Source organism: Mesoplodon mirus (assembly GCF_964341445.2).
Source record: "Mesoplodon mirus genome assembly, chromosome: 5".
Lineage (NCBI taxonomy): Eukaryota > Metazoa > Chordata > Mammalia > Artiodactyla > Ziphiidae > Mesoplodon > Mesoplodon mirus.
The window spans coordinates 153,267,600-153,291,668 of NC_138980.1; positions in this window are offsets into that span (position 1 = coordinate 153,267,600).

A 24,069-nucleotide genomic window follows, 5' to 3' on the forward strand; every position below is an offset into this window, starting at 1 on the left:
TGCAATATAACAAAACATCCCAATGCATACTGTCTTAAAGTAATGATAACTTGGTATTTCTCCCTAGTCTATATGTCAGTTGGTAGTTCTGCTGACCCGGCTCATGCTTGGCTGATCTTGGCTGACCTTGGCTAGGCTCACTTGTGAGTCTATGGAGAGCTGGCAGGTTGGCTAGAGGGTGACTGGTCTTAGATAGCCTCAGATGACCTGAATCTTTTATAGGTATCTTTTACAGTCTTTTAGTGAGCTAGCATGGTCATGTTCTCATCGTTATGGAAAAGATGCAACAGCAGCAAAGACAGTCCAGAGTGCATACTTTGTACCACATTTATTAAGACCCCATTGGCCACAGCAAATCATGTGGCTGACCACAGAGTCAAGAGCTGGGGAAAAATGTCCCTCCCAAAGTAGGAGGAGTGGAAACTTGGGGCTTCCAGTGCAATTAATCCACTGCAGAAATACTCAGAATTATAGAGACAGCAGAATTAAACCTGAAAAATGAATTCTTTAAACAAATATGTTATCAGAAACCTACACGAACCCATGAGGAACAAACACGCCTAAAATTGTTTTCTAAATGCTTAATAAAATACAATATGAAGTTAAACTATTAACATTTGATTAGGACTCTAACATAAGTGACACCACATGTATTTTTACATGTTATCCTCATAATACACCACAGAGAAGACAGGACAGAAAGAGTTTCAGGAGCCAAGTTCCCTTTAGTTACTTTTACAGCACAGATTATGCTAGTGAAAACTGGCAGATTTTGTAATGCCATACCTTATCAAGAGAGAGCAAACTGGTTTTAATGAGAATCAATCCTACTGATCACAATGATGGTTGTGATGGCTTCAAATTCAATTTTTAAAATATTTCATCAAATTAAGAATTTAGATCTGATATTTCTGGGTTAAAAACCAAGATAATATTTTAGGATACTAGGTAAAATGATTTTGCTGTTAACATGAGTATAGCTCTAAAATATAGAGTAGAAACTTTTTATGTAGGTGGCATTTAAAGACAAGAATAACCATCATAATATTTCTCTTATACACCAAAAGCAGATATAATATGCATACTCTGAGCAAGAGTCTTCAACAAGAAATATGTGAATATTTACCAGTACAAGATGTTTAGGCTTGGATAAACTACTTATCTTCTCTGTACCTTAGTGCTCTCATCTGTAAAATGGGAGTAATGATAGTGCTTATTTCATAGGGCTGGTATGAGGATCAATGATTTAACATATGTTGTAAAGTATTTCCAATAACATCTGGAACATAGTAAGCACTCAATAATAGTTAACAGTTTTAACCATCATAATTATTAAAACAAGACAGTTTATGGCAAGGTTTTACTCTGCTGTCTGCTCTTAAATTATTCCCTCTGATCAAGTAAATTATATATAGAATTTAAACCAACCAAATTGTATTTCATTTCACAGAATCTAAAGCCTCCAATTAAGGAGATGTACAGATGGGAGTCTTTCATTTATCAGACATCTTCTGTGGAGGTACAATATCACAGCCCAGCTTTAGGGGACACTAAATAAGCAAAGTAAAGGAAAAGGGAAGCAGAGTTTCAGAGAACTGAGTAAGAAATCAGGGAATTTCTAGATATTGTGTAAATTCCTAGGGGTATTATGGGCTAAGAAAGGATGGGAGTTGAAGGGTCATAGGAGAATTGAGAAAGGTGATGTAATGGGGAAGGGTATGGTTTAAGTGGAGACTGCAAACTCCAGGAATCACACAATTCCTACCATGCCACCCTATGCCATTCATCCTTTCCACACACTTCCTGCCAGAATTTTTCAACTCAGTCTATGGGAGGATTTTCTCCTGATGAATAAACCTCCAAATAGTAATGGAAAATAATGTCTGCTTTATAATAAATGTTTGCTAGAATGTTTTTGTAGAGTATACTGAAGGAGGCCTACATTTTCTAAGAATGTATACGATGCACAAAAAAGAAGTACTGTAGAAACTCTTTAGCATAAATGAGGCAAGACAAAGAACAAAGATATTTTGAGAATTCGTATGGCACCTATTTGCTTTGAACAGAGTAGTAAACTTGTCAGCAAGTAGTTAAGGAAAAACACCACTGAAATGAAATGTATCTCTAAGCATTTGTTATTACTTTAAAAATACTCAAAACGTTACCTAGAACCCAGCAAACTGTATGTGTTGGAATGTTTTCATTCTCACTTATAAGGACCGTAGAATATCTGCAGGATATCCAACCTTCAGCTAACAGTTACTTTGCACGGAAAGCCCCTCACCAATACTTCTTGTTTAAGTGGTTAGTCCAATTTGGTGAAAGTCTGAACGAGAAAATGTTTTGATAAAATTATTTTATAGGAATATATGCTAAGATACAGCAAAATATGCTTTGTCCAGCAATGAATCTGATACCTACTTTCAATATAATTTATAATTAGTCTATTACACATGCAAAGGCATTAAACTGATGTCACTGGAAGAGTCCTTCAAACATTTGTTCTTTCAAGTCATCTCAACATCCCTCCCTGGGATCTTTTTTTTTTCTTCTTTATACACATATTTATTTCCTTAGAATCAATTCCTACAAGTGAAATTGTGGGTCAAAGGGTACAAACATTTTAAAGATTTTCCTAGTATAATGTGGCCCTCCAAGAAACAATCCCAATTAACGCTCTGCTAGCACTGTATGTTGGTATACATTTTCCCATGGCTTTATCAACTTAAGAGTATTTTCTTTTATCTTTTCCATAGCTAGTGGGAAGCAGCCGCACAGCACAGGGAGATCAGCTTGGTGCTTTGCGACCACATAGAGGGGTGGGATAGGGAGGGTGGGAGGGAGATGCAAGAGGGAGGGGATATGGAGATATACATATGCATATAGCTGATTCACTTTGTCATACAGCAGAAACTAACACACAATTGTAAAGCAATTATACTCCAATGAAGATGTTAAAAAAAAAAAATGAGAAGCCTGCGCACTGCAATGAAGACCCAACGCAGCCTAAAAATCAATTTTAAAAAAAAATTGTAATGGTCCACATCAAAATATTAAAAAATGCAAATTGAAACAAACTTCACCAAACAGATCAAAGTCAGTGGGATCAATTTTTATATATTCATTTGCGTAAAGTTCTAAGTGGTGGTGTTATTTGCTGGGCAGATTCTTTTTTCAGTATGTTTTGGTGAGAAAGCAAAAGCAAACGTAAGCCCAGCCCATGTCTGTTTTATTCTGAATTCCCTTCTAGTGGGATCCAAATTGAAGAGATTTTACCTTCGTAAACGTTCTCTGACAGTGACCCTCAAGTGTAGTTCTGGAATAAAGAAGACAGGACACAGAAAGCAGTGAGAAGAAGGGAGAGGAAAGGAGAAGGATGATGGGAAAGATGCAGCCAGCCAATACTGCGTGCTTTTGGAAGCTCCAACTTGGACCTGAGTCACCCATCCCAGGGAAAGAATACCTCAAGGCTCCAAACACAAAGGAATAATTTCAGTCATTCATGTATATTCAAGAAACATTTATGGAGAACCTAATATTCACCAAGTACTGCACTATGCACTGGAAAAAGTACCAAGAGCAGTATTATCATGGCCCCTATTCTCCAGGGGTCACAGTAGAGCAAGGAATATGAACACAGAAACTAGTTATGATGATCTGCAATAGGTAAGGTAATGCTAGTTGCTATAACAAACCAACCCCCCAAATCTCTGTGACAGATGTTTCTTTCCTGCTCATGTAACAATATGATGCAGGTTTTCTGACTAGTTGGCAGCTCTCTACCAATATGTGATTCAAAGACCAAGGTTTATTCCATCTTGTGGCTTCAGCATCATCAACATTCAGTCTCCAAAGTTTCATTAAGAACACAAATTGCCAATATCAAGAATAAAAGAAGTGTTATCATCACAAATCCAATATATCAAATGGGTAAGAAATGAACATTATGAAAAACTTTATGCCAACAAATTCCACAACTTAGATAAAATGAACAAATTCTTTTTTTTATTAGTTTCTGCTTTATAACAAAGTGAATCAGTCATACATATACATCTGTTCCCACATCCCTTCCCTCCTGCATCTCCCTCCCTCCCACCCTCCCCATCCCACCCCTCCAGGCGGTCACAAAGCACCGAGCTGATCTCCCTGTGCTCTGCGGCTGCTTCCCACTATCTATCTACCTTACGTTTGGTAGTGTATATATGTCCATGCCTCTCTTTCGCTTTGTCACAGCTTACCCTTCCCCCTCCCCATATCCTCAAGTCCATTCTCAAGTAGGTCTGTGTCTTTATTCCCGTTTTACCCCTAGGTTCTTCATGACATTTTTTTTTAATTCCGTATATATGTGTTAGCATACGGTATTTGTCTTTCTCTTTCTGACTTACTTCACTCTGTATGACAGACTCTAGGTCTATCCACCGCATTACAAATAGCTCAGTTTCGTTTCTTTTTATGGCTGAGTAATATTCCATTGTATATATGTGCCACATCATCTTTATCCATTTATCCGATGATGGACACTTAGGTTGTTTCCAGCTTCGGGCTATTGTGAATAGAGCTGCAATGAACATTTTGGTACATGTCTCTTTTTGAATTATGGTTTTCTCAGGGTATATGCCTAGTAGTGGGATTTCTGGGTCATATGGTAGTTCTATTTGTAGTTTTTTAAGGAACCTCCATACTGTTCTCCATAGTGGCTGTACCAATTCACATTCCCACCAGCAGTGCAAGAGTGTTCCCTTTTATCCACACCCTCTCCAGCATTTATTGTTTCTAGATTTCTTGATGATGGCCATTCTGACTGGTGTGAGATGATATCTCATTGTAGTTTTGATTTGCATTTCTCTAATGATTAATGTTGTTGAGCATTCTTTCATGTGTTTGTTGGCAGTCTGTATATCTTCTTTGGAGAAATGCCTATTTAAGTCTTCTGCCCATTTTTGGATTGGCTTGTTTGTTTTTTTGCTATTGAGCTGCATGAGCTGTTTATAAACTTTGGAGATTAATCCTTTGTCAGTTGCTTCATTTGCAAATATTTTCTCCCATTCTGAGGGTTGTCTTTTGGTCTTGTTTTATGGTTTCCTTTGCTGTGCGAAAGCTTTGAAGTTTCATTAGGTCCCATTAGTTTATCTTTGTTTTTATTTCCATTTCTCTAGGAGGTGGGTCCAAAAGGATCTTGCTGTGATTTATGTCATAGAGTGTTCTACCTATGTTTTCCTCTAAGAGTTTGATAGTTTCTGGCCTTACATTTAAGTCTTTAATCCATTTTGAGCTTATTTTTGTGTATGGTGTTAGGGAATGATCTAATCTCAAACTTTTACATGTCCCTGTCCAGTTTTCCCGGCACCACTTATTGAAGAGGCTGTCCTTTCTCCACTGTACATTCCTGCCTCCTTTATCAAAGATAAGTTGGCCATATGTGCGTGGGTTTATCTCTGGGCTTTCTATCCTGATCCACTGATCTATCTTTCTGTTTTTATGCCAGTACCACACTGTCTTAATTACTGTAGCTTTGTAGTATAGTCTGAAGTCAGGGAGCCTGATTCCTCCAGCTCCGTTTTTCTTTCTCAAGATTGCTTTGGCTATTCGGGGTCTTTTGTTTTTCCAAACAAATTTTGAAATTTTTTGTTCTAGTTCTGTGAAAAATGCCAGTGGTAGTTTGATAGGGATTGCATTGAATCTGTAGATTGCTTTGGGTAGTAGAGTCATTTTCACAATATTGATTCTTCCAATCCAGGAGCATGGTATATCTCTCCATCTATTTGTATCATTTTTAATTTCTTTCATCAGTGTCTTATAGTTTTCTGCATACAGGTCTTTTGTCTCCTTAGGTAGGTTTATTCCTAGATATTTTATTCTTTTTGTTGCAATGGTAAATGGGAGTGTTTTCTTGATTTCATTTTCAGATTTTTCATCATTAGTGTACAGGAATGCCAGAGATTTCTGTACATTAATTTTGTATCCTGCTACTTTACCAAATTCATTGATTAGCTCTAGTAGTTTTTCGGTAGCATCTTTAAGATTCTCTATGTATAGTATCATGTCATCTGCAAACAGTGACAGCTTTACTTCTTCTTTTCCAATTTGGATTCTTTTTATTTCCTTTTCTTCTCTGATTGCTGTGGCTAAAACTTCCAAAACTAGGTTGAATAAGAGTGGTGAGAGTGGGCAGCCTTGTCTTGTTCCTGATCTTAGTGGAAATGGTTTCAGTTTTTCACCATTGAGGACGATGTTGGCTGTGGGTTTGTCATATATAGCCTTTATTATGTTGAGGAAAGTTCCCTCTATGCCTACTTTCTGGAGGGTTTTTATCATAAATGGGTGTTGAATTTTGTCGAAAGCTTTCTCTGCATCTATTGAGATGATTATATGGTTTTTCTCCTTCAACTTGTTAATATGGTGTATCACATTGATTGATTTGTGTATATTGAAGAATCCTTGCATTCCTGGAATAAACCCCACTTAGTCATGGTGTATGATCCTTTTAATGTGCTGTTGGATTCTGTTTGCTAGTATTTTGTTGAGGATTTTTGCATCTATGTTCATCAGTGATATTGGCCTGTAGTTTTCTTTCTTTGTGACATCCTTGCCTGGTTTTGGTATCAAGGTGATGGTGGCCTCGTAGAATGAGTTTGGGAGTGTTCCTTCCTCTGATATTGTTTGGAAGAGTTTGAGAAGGATGGGTGTTAGCTCTTCCCTAAATGTTTGATAGAATTCGCCTGTGAAGCCATCTGGTCCTGGGCTTTTGTTTGATGGAAGATTTTTAAACACAGTTTCAATTTCAGTGCTTGTGATTGGTCTATTCATATTTTCTATTTCTTCCTGAGTCAGTCTTGGCAGGTTGTGCATTTCTAAGAATTTGTCCATTTCTTCCAGGTTGTCCTAAAATGAACAAATTCTTGAAAAATACATCTTACCAATACTGAGGCAAAATGACATAAAAAATTTTAATAGCTCCATTGCTATTAAGTAAATTGAATTCATTATTTAAAACATTGCTGCAAACAAAACCCCAGGCCCTGACGGTTTCAGTGGTGAATTCTATCAAATATTTACGGAAGTAATAATTACAGCATTACACAAACTCTTTTAGAAAATGGAAGAGGAGGGAATACTTTCCGAAAAATTTTATGAGACCAGCATAACCCAAATACTTAAACTAAATAAAGACATTATAACAAAAGAAAATTACAAAATTTCACTGGGCATCATCTCCCTTTCAGCCAGCTGGAAGGGGAAACTAGCATAGATGATTTCACGTGATAAGTTTTCTTATAAGCCAGGCGTGTATATGGAATACACTACATCCACCCATATTCCTTGAGAAGCTAACAATACAACGTGTAAGGAAAACACACACAGACCACCGGTCTAGCACAAGGACAAGACTGGCTGATGAAATGAAGGAATGAATGAACGAACCAGCAGTTAGCTAATGATATAAATAAGCCCCCTTAAAATTGCCTCTACTTAGTTCTAGCTGAAGTAGTAACTGTACCAACAACAATAATGGTTTACAAATCACTAATGGGCCCTGGTTCAGGACTAACTTGTGGCTAGAGCACCGGGTGTGTATTCGCTTTCTGCGGGACTTGGTGGCAAGCCTGGCCTAGCGTTAAATGTCTCAGTTCTAGTTGTACGTGAAGCTAGTGGGATTCTTCTGTAGTCACTTAGCCTCCCACCGCCCCAATTTGCTTCCTTTTTTGTTTCTTTGAGAGGGTGGGGTCCATGGGAATAGAGAGAGTGGGGGAAGTCCAGAAATCTATCCTACTGACTTTTATGACAAACACTGTGTGGTTTCCCTGTATATATGAAAAGTTGGAAATTTTGTTTGAAAAGATAGACAACTTGTCTCATTTCAATGGATGCCACATGCCTCCCCTGCTTAACCCTCTTCCATTTTCCGTAGGTCTGTTTTTCCTTATTTCCATTCCCCATCCTACTATTTTTCTTTCCTCATTTCTTGACCTACCACAAAATATCCTGTTTCCCTCTAAAGAGCTAAAGGGAAGTAGACTTTCTGGAGGTTTCTGAGCATAGCTCAAATTCAGATTGTCTTTCTCTGAAAATCGTGATAACGGTTTCCTCCAAACAGCAGCAGTATCATTTAGACAGCAGGTATATCACCATGGTGAAGAAATGTGAAAACCCTGGCTGTGGAACCAAAGTGAAGTGCAGTGACATGGCTGTGTCCTCACGCCTCCTTTATAATTTTCTCAGTCCCCTGGACTGAGAAAATGAGTGAGGATTTCCACCAGGGTTCCCCACCTACCACCACTGCCTCCTCCACCCTCCACATCTCTCTGGGTCACAGCTTTGCTGAGACCACTCCCACCATCCAGCAGAATCATGGAGCATCTTTATGAAGCACCTGGAAGAGCCAAGCATGGCAGCAGAAAAATGCCCTTCTAGCCACCCCTGACATTTCACCTTAGTGGTGAGTTTACCTTCATAAGATACCCTACGTTCAAAACCAACAGTTTACCATTAAACTCGTATTTTATTGTTTCTAATGTATATTAGGCTCCTCTGCCCATTAAATTTTTTTCTAATTTCTTATTGGAGTTGAGTTGATTTACAATGTTGTGTTAGTTTCAGGTGTACAGCAAAGTGAGTCAGTTATACGTATATATAAATCGACTCTTTTTTAGATTCTTTTCCCATATAGGCCATTACAGAGTGTTGAGTAGAGTTCCCGGTGCTATACAGTAGGTCCTTATTAGTTAACTATTTTATATATAGTGCCCAGTTAAAATTTAAGTTCCTTGGGGGCAAGTCATGTCTAACACTGCTTTGGCCCTTCCACAGGCCCTCACACGGCCTTGCGCGTGGTAGATTCTCAATAAATATACAGTGATTTGATTTAGGTCAAAGGTGCAATCACTAGTTAAAAGGCAAATATCCCTGAGAAAGACACTACTATAAGCCTGTTGTATCGTTAAACACCTGCATTTGCATGGTGTTTCTTGTAATGGTGTTTGGATTGGGACTGACAGAGAGGAAAACTCAGTACTGAAAAGAAGGGCTACGGGAAAAGGGAGCCCCTCTCCGAGTGGGGGAAATGGAAAGTTGAGGGAAGTTGAGACTATTTTTTACACTGATAAGACGATCAGAGTTCCAAGAAAAAAACTACTCCAGAGTGGTCAAGTGATCAGAAAAGATGCTGTGGGAGAAGGAGGACTTCTTGAAGGAATATGATTTTCTTAGATAAAAAGTCAGAGAGCTTTTCTGGCTGGGGGAACAGACTAAGGAAAGGCAAGGAAGCTTGATACAGTTTGATAAGTCAGGGCCTTGAAGAGATGGTGCTGGCTTAGGCCAAGAATGTTGGGGGCTTGTGGGAGAATGGTTGGGATAGTTATTGTGAGGTCCATTTATGGGGAACTTTGAAAGCCAAACATGGGAGTAGGAAGCCATGATAGGTTCTTAAGCTGGGGAAGGCCCTGGTGAAAGTATCATTCGGGGAAGATCCCCTCCACGGGTAACTTCTACTTAAACTCTTACTTTTACTCATTATTTCAATATACAGTTGCCTTGTGAGACCAAGTGTAATTTAATCAATCAGAGTCCTAATCTTTGTAAGCTCAACCTCAACCAAAGACCACCTTGACCCTTTCCCTCTTGGCCTCTGATTAACCTGTTCCTCACAACCCAGTCCTACTTTTAGAGCACTCTATAACATAGCCTATTCATTTATTATTTGTACAGTACTTTTTTTTCTCATTCTACAGTACCTGAGCAAGCTGGGGAAGACCAAGTTAGAAATTTCTCAGATAGCATCAGTGTTGCAAAAATATATTTATTCATTTAGCTAATGCCACACCAGTGCTGCCCCCCCAAAAAATACACCAGCACTGGGATATATGTATGAAAAGGACACCCACAAAAAAGAAAGGCAATCATAAAAAAATAGCATCTGAGACTCCAGAAGCTAGATTATAAGAAGTTCTATAGCTTCTGCCCAAGTCTTTGGGAATATCTACACTTGGAACCCAAACACCCTACTGTAAGGAAGCCCAAGCAAATGGGCCCATATGGAGAGGTATCAAGACACCAGTTGACAGCCCTAGCTGAGCACCAACTTGCTCACAGGCAGCGAGTAATTCTGGAAGCATATCTTTCAGTCTCAACTGGACCAACCTAGCTGGTGCTATGTGGAGCAGGAACAAGCTGTCCTCACCAAACACAGCCTAAATGATAGATTTATGAGCAAAAATAAATGATTGTTGTTTTAAGCCACTAAATCTTGGGGGTAGTCTTCTATATAGCAATACATAACCATAATATATGTGTAGAAATCAACCCTGTCTCTCCTCACACAATTCACACACACACACACACACACACCACTAATGCTACACAGGAATTTCTGCTAATGTAATTAATCTGCATTGTGTATGTGTCTGTGTGTGTATGTGTGTCTGTGTGTCTGTGTGTGTGTGTGTGCCTTGTGCCATGGGTTCCCACTATATATCAGGTAAGGTAGGCAAGCTCTCTACAGACGTCCCTAAGGAACCCATATGGAGCAGGTCATGGTCCCAAGATCCTCAGGTTCTAATACAGTAATCAGATAATGTAATCAAGGCTTCAGTGTGGTACCCAAATGTCTTATTCCTGCTAAAAGGCTGTGTTTCTTGAAAAGTCAAGCTAATGAGCATTCCAGGCACCATGGCAAATTTAGACAAGATATATTTAGTTGGAGTATCTCAAATTTCAGGGCATGATCAGCTTTCTTTTGGATCCATACTTACATCTGACTCTAGACCCTGGAGTATAGGCCAAATAACCTTCTACTGGTCAGCTAAACATTGACCTCCCTTATCTTATAGGCAGGTAAAGGCTGAGATTCCCTCAGGGGAAGGAGGCAGGGCAGGAACACGGGGCCACGAGAGTAAAGGGTATTTGTAGCTATTTCTCCTTTAGACCAGTGCTTCTGGAACATTAATGTACATACAAATCACCTGGGAGTACTGCTAAAATGCAGATTCTGATTCAGTTGGTCTGAGATGGAACCTAAGCTTCTACATTTCTAACAAAGAGCTGGCTGGTGGTCACTGCCACAAGTCTATGGACCACACCTTAAATAGTAACAGTTTGACCACCATCATTAATAGTAAGTCTTCAGTGCCTCCTATATATAACTCCCTCCAAAGACTGAGCCTGGCAAAATAGTCTCGCCACCCCATCACCACCTTCTCCATCACCTCCACCACCACTTCACTAGCTCCACCATCTCCATCACCGCCACCATCACCTCTACTATTATCTCCGCCACCACCACCTCCAATAACATCACCATCTCCATCACCAATTATCACTAACACCACTACCATCTCTACCACCATAATATTGCCCATTATAAACCATCAGAATTACTTAAATGACAGATCATTTATCTATCCAACTAGACTCTTCCTGGGCATCCAAGAGATGATTCAGCCAATAGATACGAGCACTGAAATCAAAGACTGTGATCACTAACCAAACAATAATGATGATAAGAACTGAAGACCGGTAGTTCATCAAGCACAGTCATGACAGCAGGGAATACCAGCTTCTTCTGAAATATGGAGTTCAACTGATTAAAACAGCTAAAGCACAGAAGGAGATCCAAGAGCGAGGCAAATCCTAATGACAATAACATGGTTGCCATGAGACATATGCCAAAATTGTACCTTCATATCGGCACATTTTGGACTTGTAGAAGAGTTCCTACATTTGGAAAGTTTAAAATGTTAAGTAGGTGGGCTTAGATTACAGCTGAGACAGGTAACTCCTCTGCTACATAAAATTAGAAACAGAAAACTGGGGTTTCTTTCCTAATCATTCATTCTTCCCCAAGATGATCTCTAAGATGAACTGCCAAGCATGCTTAACTTCTGTGTCCACCAAACTCCAATCCCTGGCGAACATAATTTTCATTCTGGAAATGAGAAATCTGCCCAAGCAGTAGCAGCACGAAGTTCAAAAACATCTGTACTGCTAGGTAAAGATGATCTGTATACATGGTGTGGGCAGTGGTGATTTCCTCTACTCAGCTTCCAAAATGAGAAAGCCTAGGAAGGCAGCAACTCAGCCCAGCCGATGTGAACTTTCTGGGGTTTCAGAAGTGATTACAGCCAAGTTCTCTCAGTGCTTGTGTGTATTATTAAGTAGATCCCATTTGAGTCTAAAATCACATGCAATGTTTAAATGCTATTTCTGTAAACTATACAAAACTATAATCTTCCAGTAAAGAAAAAAAAAGATGCTGTCAAGGAAGAGATATGAAATGAGATCGTTCCCCTTATTTGCAAGACAGATGTTATTTTTGGCTCTTCTGTATAATACATTCCATATTATAGTCTCTTTCTAACCAAACACTAGGAATAGCACACGCTTGCACAAAGTGCACCAAAGCCATTATCAGGAAAACTTCTTTTTATTAACACTGACAACTCTTCAGGTCCCTGGTGCAGAAACCTCATGCTGTCGGCTGCAAACAGGGCCCATTATGCCAAGGCTGGATTTTTTTCATCTATCTCACATATTCCTGCAGTAGAAATAAAGCTGTACATTTCCTTCAGAACCTGCCCTGGGGGTTGACAAATGATTTTTTTCCCTCTTATCTTTCCTGTGAAGCTCTTGTCCTCTTACACTGACAGATTTCATAAGATTTAAGGTTTCTTTTCTCATCTTTAAAGAAATGTAAAAAAAGAATACAGTAAGGATGACATAAACTTACACAGGAAAAAAAAAAGATTCCATCACACCAACTGGCTACTCTACGTGTATTTATCTCCAAAAAGTGTGATGCTGAGTAAGTATCAGCTGAAACTAATTAGCTCCAGGACAAAAATTTCCATATTGAACCGGGATGACAAGAATGCAACCAGAAATGAGTAAAATGTACTGGTTGGAAGCAGAAGGCAGTTTTACCAACTAGTGTGTACTGTGGGAGAAACAAATGGTTATTATTAGGCTGATTTAATTTTCAGTTGGAGGTTCTTCTTCATGATGGAGAAGCTGACGTTCATTTAAATAACCTGACCTCAGGCAACTGCTAATGCCTTCTGGGTTTGCTGAGGTCTTGCTTTATTCTGCAGAGTTTTTAAAGATGGCATCTTGCCCTTCAACAGCCTGGGGGCACTGCCAGCTAAGATACAGAACAAACAAATATTCTTTGAAGAGACAAGAGCCTGGATACGTGAAATACAGAGCTGCTCCTTGAACAGTTTGATGTTCTTTCCTGTTGCTGATGTGGTGTAAGGGGTTACAGTGGCAATGCTTGGGATTTAGAGGAGACATGGCTTCCCTGTTTCAAAGAAGAATGTGTGAGAGTTTGGGGAGATTTCTGGGAACACAATTGGGTCCCTCTTTCCCATGGAGTGAAAGTGGGTAGTGGTGAGGACCCAATAGGCAGACATTCTCCCAAACCACTAGTCAATATTCCAGGGGACTAGTCAATGGTTAAGACTATTTCCCTTCAGTTCCCCCGCACCCTGGGCTGCAGCTCCCACCCCCGCCCCAGTACAAGACCAGTCACCGGAGAACAGGGTAGAGTAGGGGAGCTGACCTCCTGTTCATTCCCTCCCATACAGCCCTGGCAGGAGTGGAGTCCTTGTGCTCTGCCAGGACGTTGGGGAGGCTCTTCCGCTGGGGGCTGCCCAGTCTGCCCTGCTATAGGTCCAGCCCTGGCCATATTCCCTGAGCTTACTTGGAGGGCATCTGTGGCTCCAGCAGATGGTTCTCAAACATGCCGAAGCCTTCCTCCCTCAAGGACCTGCATCTCTCTCTGCCTATGGTTTTTCTCTAAACTCAGGAGCATGCCTGGCCTTTGCAACCAGTGAGGTATTCATTCACCAACTCATGAATGAATACCTCAGCTTTCATGTCCCTTGGTGAGACAATTCTTAGGTGTGTCCTACCCAGCCTCTCAGAAGGTCTGCAAAAGGATTAGCTGTCCCCAGAGGTAATGTACCCATTAATGTCCCTTTGACTTGCTTTTTCAGAGTTTTGTAGTACATAGTTTTGAGTCAAGTTTATCACAAGAGGGGCAGCACCTGAAGTTGAAGGATTTCAGGGACCGGTTCTCTTAATGTCTAGGTTAATGAGAATAGCTGAAGAGCTGCCATATCTGGGTTAAAAATCTTTGTAAGTGGCCAGTTGTTTGAAACCTGGACAGGCAAATGTATGATGAACACATCTCTTCCCAACTCCTTGTTTAATGGCTTCATGTTGGTAGTTGGACCATGGTAGGAGTATTCACACCACAATAATCAGCAAACACTACACATTTCCCCAAAGAGCCTGTTGTTAAACATTTACCAGCACACCAACAAAACCATCCCTGAGACCATAGTAATTTCTCATAGCCTTTTTATACAAGAGGGAAATACATCAAAAAATACTTAGGCCACCCACTTCTCTTGAATACCACTATCGTTACTAACATAATAATCATTATGCGAATTAGTAATGCTTCTAATAGGAGATGGCTTATTGAAGGGACCTTTGAAGTGTGGCTTTTCTGATTAAATACAAGCTGACTACCCCGGAGTATATATTCCTGATTAGAGCAACTGATCATCTCTAGACTGTAGCTTAAACCAACACTCAGAAAATACCGTAATATCAATGCTGAAATAGTTGAAAGTAAGTTGCAGACATCACACCAGGAGGCTTACCAGGTACCAGGCACTAGGCAAGGCACAGCTCTACAAGCCCACAGATCTCACTCCTAGAAGTTTTCTGAGGAGCCATTAACCAAGCAAATATTTCTTTGAGGAATTACTGCATGTGAGTACCTGTGCAAAGTGCTGCGAGAAATCCAAAGATGAGAAAAATGAGGGGCCTTGTCCTGGCAATGTTCAATTCCCATGAGGGACTTGTGAGTCCCACAAAAATAATGACCCCCCAAAACTCCTCTAATTCACCTGCTGGAGGCTGAGGTATAAGAACAGAGAGTGTAGTGGGAACTGGGCTCCAAAGGCAGCCCTGCCCCATGGAGCTCAAGTGCAAAGCAGATCTTGGTGAGCAGTGGGAAGGAAATGGTAGATGGACAGAAGGAGAGAGTGAGGTAGGTAAGGAGGACCTGTCACTAGGTTAAGGCAGATTATGAAGAGGCTTAAAAATTATATGATTTGTGGGAAGGGGCTAAATTAGGAGCTTGGGATTAACAAATACACACTCCTACATATAAAACAGATGAACAACAAGGACCTACTGTATAACACAGGGAACTATATTCATTATCTTATACTAACCTATAATGGAAAAGAATCTTTAAAAGAATATATATATATATATAGAACTGAATCACTTTGCTGTACACCAGCAACAACATTGTAAACCAAATATACTTCAATAAAAAAAATTTTATGATTTGAAGACTTAACCCTCAGGTCAAACAGAAACCCAACACCACTTTCCCCAAGTTCTTGAAATTGCTACTTTCAAGTCAAGGAAAACATCAGATCAGATGAGTAGGGTCAGGTGAGGGTGGGGATGCTTCAGGATGGTTGAAGTGGGCAGGCATGTTGTCCTGTGGTCCCAAGAAAGGGGAATGGCATCTGCAAAATACAGAAGCATGTACCAGCATGTCCAATTTGGGGGAATTTTGAGAACGTCAAGTAAGAAGTCTTGGGTCCTGAGTTCTAATCTAACCTTTGTTACTGAATAGCTTCATGACCTTGGACAAGTCACTGAAATTGTATGGATCTCAGTTTCTTCATCTATGAAATGGGGGGATTGGACTATGCTGATTCCGATGAAGATACCTATTCTTCCCGTCTTCCATACTAGCAGAGCTCCTATTTATCAGGGAAGCCATGTACCCAGGTAAGGAACTTGATTCTGGTGACTTCCCTGAGCAGCAGCCCCAGCCTGACTCTCTGCCTCTGGACTTCTTATTACTTGGGAATTCAGCAGAACCTTATTGGGTTAGGCCATTGTATTTATGCTTCTGTTACATACAGCTAAATGCAAACCCAAATCGTGCACTATGTATCAGTGATTCTCCCTAGTAGACTACATCTCCATAGGAGAAGCACATCAGAATAGGGGTAGGGGCATGTCAACATTCTCATTGTTTTGACTGCAAATACTACACAGTTAATGTCAACATTCTCATTGTTTTGATTGCAAATACTACACAGTTAAAGGCAAACAAAAACCACTCGGTTGGTAGGGATATTCAAAAGATGAAAGTCAGAAAGCTCTCTGTGGGGAGCATGGATTTAAAGTGTTGAAGACAGTGAATGTGACGATTTCTCAGACTGCTTTTAGATCCCGGAATTCTAAATTCGAATCATTTATCTAATTAGTTATCTGCTTCTTGGATATAGTAGAGATATAAGGTCATGCATGAGACATGGGACTAATAAGTTGGATGGAGGAAGAAGTGGTTAGAATAGAGGATCCCATTCTAGCTCAGTAGGATCCAAAGTGGAATGCGTTAGGTACTTCATGGTGCTGAAAAGGGTTAGGAATGTGACAACATATGCAAAAACTGACGTTTGCAAATTTTCCCAGGGCCACCCATTTTATAGAATATGAAGTGGAGGTGACAAGCCAAGTACATGAATCAAAAGAAAAGCAGGAGTGCCCACCTCACCTAAAACCTTATGGCCCCATGGGCAGGGCTTCATAGATTCTGAGTAAATCCACATTCCTCTCCTCTGCAGGGCTCACTCACAAAGGAAGGATTTCATCCCTAAGAAAGAAACCCATGGGTTTATAAGTACCAGATTTTTGACAGTACATTCAAGAGTACTGGGGTTTGCACACACTTCCAAGTGTACAATTCTACAGGCTGTATTCAAATTTTCTAACGTATCATCGGTAGACTTCAATAGAACAAACAGATAAATGCCATCTGCCAGAGCAAAGTAGTACTTTATATTCAATATTCAGGGCCTCTGAGTAGTGATGTAGTAGGATGCTGACTGGGTTTGATGGAGGTGGGAGGAGGAAGAATGGGATGAGGATATGAGACCAGAATGCACAGGCCTTTGCAAAGAATCAGCTTTTGTTTTTTACAGGGCAACTCTACTAACTTATTTGTTAATTTCTGTGTAAATAATTTCTACCTTAATCTTTATCAATTCCTTCACTTCACATTCTTTGAGTTTATTTTTCTCATATGTATCCAGCTTCTTGATTTCAAAGATTAGTCCATTCATTTTTTGGTCTTCCTTGTTTTTCCTAATAAGTACAATTATAACAAATGTTTATCCAAGTGCTGTCTTGGCCATATCAATGGTTTTAACACACTGTATTTTGTTATATTGCATTTCTAAATAGTTTTTATTTCCTCTTTAACTCAGGTGTTACAAAGACATGGGCTTTGTATAGTATAGTTTTATATTTAAGAAATATAGTTTGGTTTTTAGTTTGGGGGGTTGCTGTTTTTATCCTTCTCAATTTCTAATTTTAATGCATCATGATCAGTGAATGTGGCCTATGTGATTTCTATCTTTTAATTTGTTAACATTTTCTAATCCATGTCACTTTCTTCTGAAAGTTTAATGTTCTTATGAATAAAGGGAATGCTGTTCATTGGAGAGATATATGTAAAATTTATTCACTGTTATTCAAATCTTTTATATCCTTATTTTTAGTGTATTTGATTTCTGAATTTCTAAAAAACATATGTAAAAGTCTATTGTGATTGTGGATCTGTCTATTTATCCTGTCATTTCTATTTGCTTTTGTTTTATATACTTAGAAGCAATGTTGTCAGGGTTATAAAGGTTTGTTTGATAACTTTTATAACTTTTATTATTCTGAAATAGTCCTCTTTGGCTATTTTAATAATATCTACCTTGAATTTCCTTCTGTCTGATCTTAGTATTGCCAAATTTGCTCTATTCTGGTTAGCGTTTTCCCTTATATTTTTTTCCATTCCTTTCATTTCAGACTTTGTGTGTCTTTAGCCTGCTTGGGGGAGAGAGCCGGACATGCCGTTCTGTGCAGTGTGACCTCTAGCCTGTCTCCTGTGACCTGGATGAGGAACAGTATATGCTGTCCCTCAGGATAAATGTTCAGTTATCTCCTGATGTGGGGCTCACTGATTCACCTGCATGTCACAGCCACCAAAGGCCCCACTCAGCCTCTCACTCACTGTTCCTGCCTAAAGGGACAGACATATGGGTTGCTCATTGCCTGGGAGTGGTAGAGGCAGGGGAGAGGGAGACTGCAGATGGTCAACAGACCTGATGGCTTCTGCTGCAGAACCCCAACTGATCACCCTATCAGTTGCCCTGGGGGACTGCTTCTCAGACCTCTGAAAGTCACCAAATTTTCAGCTAGAAGCATCCTTGGAGCCAGATGCACCTTTACGGGAGTTCTCTCCTGCACGGGTTTTGGGCTGTAATTTCCTTCTTCAATCTGATTCCGAATATCTTCCATCTTTCTGAAATTCAACAAATACATTTTGGCCAGTTGCAGACTCTTGTTTTCAAGCATAGCTTTTAAAACAAGATTTTTGCCATTTCTGAAGATTTGGAGTGGGAAGGAGAGGTTGCAAGGATTTCCATAATACTTGTTCTGTCTTTTCCATTATTTCTTTAGGCCAGTTTACCAAACATGGGATTTTGAGGCAAAGCATATGAACATTTTTACAGACCTTGATACATATTTCCAACTGCATTCTAGAAGGAGTATAATAATTTACACTACCATCAGTAATTCCCTCATTAGAAATTTTGTTCGGTGTTTAGAACAAAAAGAGAAATTAGATATCAAGTAGTCTGATGATTCGTTTTTTAAAACAGCTTTACAAGGGTTTAATTGACATACAATAAAGTGCACATATTTAAAGTACATAATTTCATAAGTTTTGACATATGCATCCACCTGTGAAACCATCACCACAATCAAGAGTGTAAACACACCCAACAATCCCCAAAATCTCCTAATACCCTTTTGCAGTCTCTCTCTCCCACTCTTACCTGCCTCACTCTCCCAACCCCAAGTAACCGATGATCTGGTTTCTGTCACTGTTGATTAATTTACATTTTCTAGAATTTTATATAAACAGAATCATAACTATGTACACATTTTTCTCTGGTCCTTCACTCAGCATAATTATTTAAAGATTTATCCATATAATTGCATGTGTCACCAGTTCACTCCTATTCATTGCAGAGTAGTATTCCACTGTGAAGTTAAACCACTATTTATTTATTCATTCTTCTTGGTCTGACTTGGATTAATTATTTGTAATGATTCCATTTTATCTTCTTCATTGGTCTTTCAGCTATAATTCTTTGTTTTGTTATTTTAGTGGTTGCTTTAGGATATTGTGTATATCTTTAACTTATCACAGTCTACCTTCATGGTATACTATACCTCATTATGTATAGTATAAGAACCTTGATGATGGCATGCTTCTACTTCTCCCTTCCTGGTCTTTATGGTATCGTCATCACACATTTTCCTTTTACATATTTTATAAGGTAATAACTACATAGCTATTATTTTTGACAGTCAATTATATTTTTAAAAGATTACTAATAAGGAGCAAAATCTTACTATTTACCCATGTAGTTACCATTTCTGCTGTTCTTCAGCCCTTAGTGTAGATCCAGATTTCCATCTGGGATCTTTCTCTTTCTTCTTGAAGGACTTTAAACATTTCTTGTAGTTATGGTCTGCTGGTGATGAATGCTTTCAGCTTTTGTAGGTCTGAAAATGCCTATTTGCCTTCATTTTCAAAGGATATTTTTGCTGGGTATAGTCAAGGTTGACAGATTTTATCTTTCAGTACTTTAAAGATGTTGTTCCACTGTCTTCTCACTTACATTATTTCTGATTAGAAATCTGCTTTTTTATCTTTGTTCCTCTGTACTTAAGGTGTCTTTTTTCCTCTGGCTGCTTTTAGGATTTTTCTCTTTATCAGTGATTTTTGACAATGTAATCCTGATATGCCTTGGTGTAATTTTCTTTGTGTTTCTTGGGCTTGGGGTCTCCTGAGCTTCTTGGATAGTTGGTAGAATAATAGCTCCCCAAGAATATCCACATTCTAATCCCTGAAACCTATTGTTTTAGTTTGTTAGGGCTGCCACAGACTAGGTGGCTCAAACAACAGAAATGTATTCTTTCATAGTTCTGGAGGCTAGAAGCCCAAAATCAAGATGCTGGAAGGGCCATGCTCCCTCCAAAACCTATGGGAGGACACTCCCTTATCTTTTCCAGCTTCTGGTAGCCCCAGGTGTTCTTTGGCTTGTGGCAGTTTAACTCCAATCTCTACCTGTCTTCACATGGTCATCTGTCCTCTGCGTCTGTGTTTTAACATTGTGTCCCCCTTTCTTTGCATCTGTCTTCTCTCTTACCTACAAGTCATATTGGATTAAGAGCCCACCCTACTCCAGTATGACCTCATTTTAATTTGTATCTTATCTATACCCTCAAAGACCCTATTTCCAAATAAGGTCACATTCAGAGATACCATGGGTTAGGACTTCAACATACCTTTTGCAGGGACACAATTCACACCATAATACCTGTGATTATGTAATCATAAACTGCAAAATGGACATGCATAGGTAATTAGATTAAGGATTTTATATGGGGATACTGTCCTGAATGATACAAGTGGACATGATATAATCACAAGGGCCCTTATAAGAGGAATACAGGAGAGCCAGAGTCAGAGAAGATGTGACAATGGAAGAAGCTGCAGTGATGCAAACACAAGCCAAGGATTGCAAACCCTCTAGAAGCTGGAATAAACAAGGAACAGGTTCTCCTCTAGAGCCTCCAGAAGGAATGTAGCTCTGCTGATACCTTTATTTTAGTCCCTAAGATCCATTTCAGACTTCTGACCTCTAGAACTATAGGCATACCTCATTTTATTGTGCTTCATAGATATTGCATTTTTTACAAATTGAAGAGTTGTATGGAGCAAGTCTATCAGCACCATTTGTCTAACAGCATTATTTTAAAATTAAGGTGTGTACATTGTTTTTTTAGACAGTATAATATAAATATAACTTTTATACACACTGAGAAACTGAAAAATTTGTGTGACTCACTTTATTGTGATATTTGCTTTATTGCAGTGGTCTGGAACTGAACCTGTAATATCTCTAAGGTGCCTGTATAAGATAATTTATGTCATTTTTAAGCCACTAAGTTTGTGGTAATTAGTTATTACAAGAGAAAAATAATATATTAGGGTTTATAGGTTTCATCAAATTGTTTCTTCAAATATTTTTTTGTCCTTCCCCTCCCTCTCCTTCAGAGACTCTAAATATACTTACACACACACACACACACACACACACACACACACACACACACCATCTTGAAGTTGCCCCACAGCTCACTGATGCCCTTTATTTTTTTAATTCTTTTTTTCTCTGTGTGTTTCTGTTTCATTTTTTATAGTTTCTACTGCTATGTCTTCAAATTCACCAGTCTTTTCTTCTGCAATGTCTAGCCTGCTATTAAGTCCACCCAATGTATTTTTCACCTCAGACATTATAGCTTTCATATCTAAAAGTTTGATTTGGGCTTTTAAAAAATATCTTCTATGTCTCTAGTTTACTTTTTGAACATGTGGAATGTAGTTATAATAATTGCTTTAATGTCCTTGTCTGCTAGTTCTGACATTTGTGCCAATTCTAGGTCAGTTTTGATTTATTTTTCTCCTCATTATGGGTTGTATTTTCCTGCTTTTTTGCATGCTTGGTAACTTTTTATTGGATTCCAATCATTGTGAATTTTACTTTGGTGTTAGATATTTTTGTATTCCTATAAATATTTTTGCACTTATTTTTGTATTCCTATAAATATTTTTGCGCTTACTCAGGGATACAATTAAATTACAAGGAAACAATCTGGCCTTTTATTCTTGCTTTCAAGACTTGTTAGAGCCAGAGCAGTGCTTACTCTAGGGCCAGTTATTTCCCACTATGGAGACAAGACTTCTCTGAGTACTTTACCCAATGGTCCATGAATTGTAAGGCTCTCCACTCTGGCTGGTGGGAACAGGCATTATTTCTGGTCCTGTGTCAGCTTATTCCTCCTAATCCTTTAGAATAGTTCTTTCTCTAGACTTGGGTAATTTCCACACATGCATGGGCTGAAGTCCACTGTCTTGAAAACTATTGTTTCATATGTTATACCTTTGTTTCAGGTGGAATGGCAAATCCAATCTCTTTTAACCCATTTTGACAGAAGTAAAACTGAACTTTGTTGTGTGAGAAGTCTTTTTTCAAATAATGTCCTATTTAACACAGATTAAAAGCAAAGCTCCTATGATTGAAAATGAGGTAAAGGATTGATGGCCTGAGGAAATCTGCTAATGCAGCTTCTTCTCTGATGCTCTCAGAAGCTCCTAAGGAGTCTCCCCTGATGCTTACAGATTCACAGGATCCAGTTAAAAACCACTAGATCTAGTCAAACTGCTCCTTTTTATATTTAATGGGACTTAGACCCAGAATGATTATGTCACTTGCCCAAGGTCACACAGCTAAAACCTAGGTCATAGTTTAAAGGGGAATAATGACTGCACATGAGTAAAGGCCTCGAGAATGGTAGCAATTATTACTAGGTCTGTTTTTGTATTTTAAAAATTCCAAAGCCTGTAATAGTGGCTAGAGAGGAAGGGAAAACTATGAGTTTGCAGAAAGGATCCAGTGCTAAAGGGCCCAGTTATGCCTTTCCTTACAAATCCAGTTCATTTCCTGAATCCCCATCTCCTGGGAAAGGTTCTCATGGCTCCAGATCAACTCACAGATCTCTCTTGAAACTAGAACCCAGATCCCTGAATCACAGGTAAGTGTTCTTCTATCCACTCTACCCCATCACCTCCCTTCCATTGGTAAAATTCTAGAACCCAGTGAATCCTTGTTCTTGCTATCCACCAAATATTTAGAAAGAGACTGACCCAGAACAATGTGTTTGTGATTGTTGGCAAAATTCCCTGTGAGCACAAAATAGTCTCAATCCCTCACTAAAGAGCACAGATTCCACTTTTGCCTTGAACTTCATGCAATAGAGTGTGGCCTGACAGTGTTTAGGAAGCAAGCTAGAAGGAAGAAAGTTGATCAAATAAAAATGAAGGCTCTAGGCCCCCACTGAACACAACAATAGAGGAAGGACATGGGTGCCAAGAGGGTCTAACTCAGACATGACATCCTGGATGAGTCTGGATTTGCCACTCAATGAATCTCAAATTCCTTGCCTTTAAACAGTGTTCATAGAACCTGTCCCTGCTTGCTTCCCAGAGAATCTGGGAGCTACAAGTGGATTTAAAAATAATTTGTAAATCACTTAGAGCTCCTTGGAGATAGGATGATACATAAATATGTGATATTACTATTATGTTAACCATACTTAAATATTTATAATATGACCATTGAGAGGGATTATCTACAAAATTAGTAGTGTCTTTTCCAATTAATTTTCCAAATGATAGAGAAGTTAATTACTCTGGATGCTTGCTATATTATAATCTGAGGTACATTTAGAACCCTTTCTGTATCAGTGAGAACTGAAAGAATTTCAATATAACATAGCATTCCCATGCCACAGCATCATAGTATGTCCTAGGAGACTACAGCAATAAGGAGAGTTAAACATCTTTCTTAATGATTCAGTCTTGTCATTTTACCCCACACTAGAGGTAAAAATTACCAATTTGTTTGATTCATCTTTGTGATCTTATTGTTATTTTTCATATATATTTGTTTGCAAATTCAGCACCCAGAAGATGGTTTGTTTCACCTAAAGTTTTAGGATGCCTTCAGTTTTGGATGGCAAGATGTCATTAGGTGGGTAGTGACTTGATTTGAACTGCAAGATTGCTCCTTAGAGCTGACCAGGTATAAATAAGCCCTTGAGAACTGTGCTGTGTACAACTTTCTCCATCACACATGGTTTCCTTTATTCTACTTTAGTATTAGAGGAAAACAGTGAGTCAAGGAAGAGAATATGGGAAGTGAGGAAATAAGGAATATGAGGAAGCCAGGCAACAGAATTCCTCCAAAAAATATGCATATACAGATAATAGATCTGTTATATGTTCTACATTCACCAGAATATATTACATTTACCTGCATAAGCACAATATATTACACTTAC